Raw genomic sequence first — 904 nt, 5'->3', positions numbered from 1 at the left:
ATTTGTGGAGCCCACCTCGATCCCCCTCCATCTCGACCGCTATCCCACCTCGCGAGATCCGGTCCCCCTCGGCGCCGAGCACCCCCCAAGTCCACCGGCCGCTGCCGCCGACCCACCGCACCCTCGATTCCCCTACCCAACCGCCGCCGCCGACCCCCCGCACCCCGCGCACCGTCTTATAAAAAAAATAAGTATCAAACAGCTTTTTAAATGCTACTGTCTTATAAAAAAATATTACTGTTATTATTTAAACAAGTTTGAACATATTTAAACATAAATAAGTATCAAACAGCTTTTTAAATGATAAAAAAAAATTTGTGGAGCCTGGGAGTCGAACCCAGGACCTCCTGGTGTGCGAACAGGCTACTGACCAGTCGAGCTAGTAGAGGGGACTTGGTGTGGATCAGGTCAGGTGGGAGATAACCAGTTGGCTCGAGCAGAAATAAAAAAAAATACTAATGGCGCACCAGGGTGAGGTGCGCCATTAGTGTGGATATACTTATGGCGCACCGGGGGGTGGTGCGCCATTAGTATTGTGCCCTCATCCATATTTTTCCTCCCCGGCCCTCGATCCCCTTCTCGCCCTCGCCCTCGATCCCCTTCCCCTCTCCTCTCCTCTCCCGACGCCGCTGCCCCGCCTCGACGCCGCCCCGACGCCGCGACGCCGCCCCGACGCCGTGAGACGCCGCGACGCCGCCCTCTCATCTCCCGACGCCGCCGCCCCGCCGCTTTCCCCACGGAGAAGGAGGAGGAAGAGGGGGCGCTCGCCGTTGACCTCGCCCGGCCGACTCCGGTGGCCAGGCCGACTCGCCATCGCCCCGCCGCCCTCGTCGCCGGTGGCCCGGACGCCGCCCCGTCCACACCCCCGTCGCCGGAGCACCCACACCACCACCCAGACCTCGTC

This window comes from Triticum dicoccoides, chromosome 4A, assembly GCF_002162155.2.
Source record: "Triticum dicoccoides isolate Atlit2015 ecotype Zavitan chromosome 4A, WEW_v2.0, whole genome shotgun sequence".
Taxonomy (NCBI): Eukaryota; Viridiplantae; Streptophyta; class Magnoliopsida; order Poales; family Poaceae; genus Triticum; species Triticum dicoccoides.
This window is presented reverse-complemented; position numbering follows the sequence as displayed.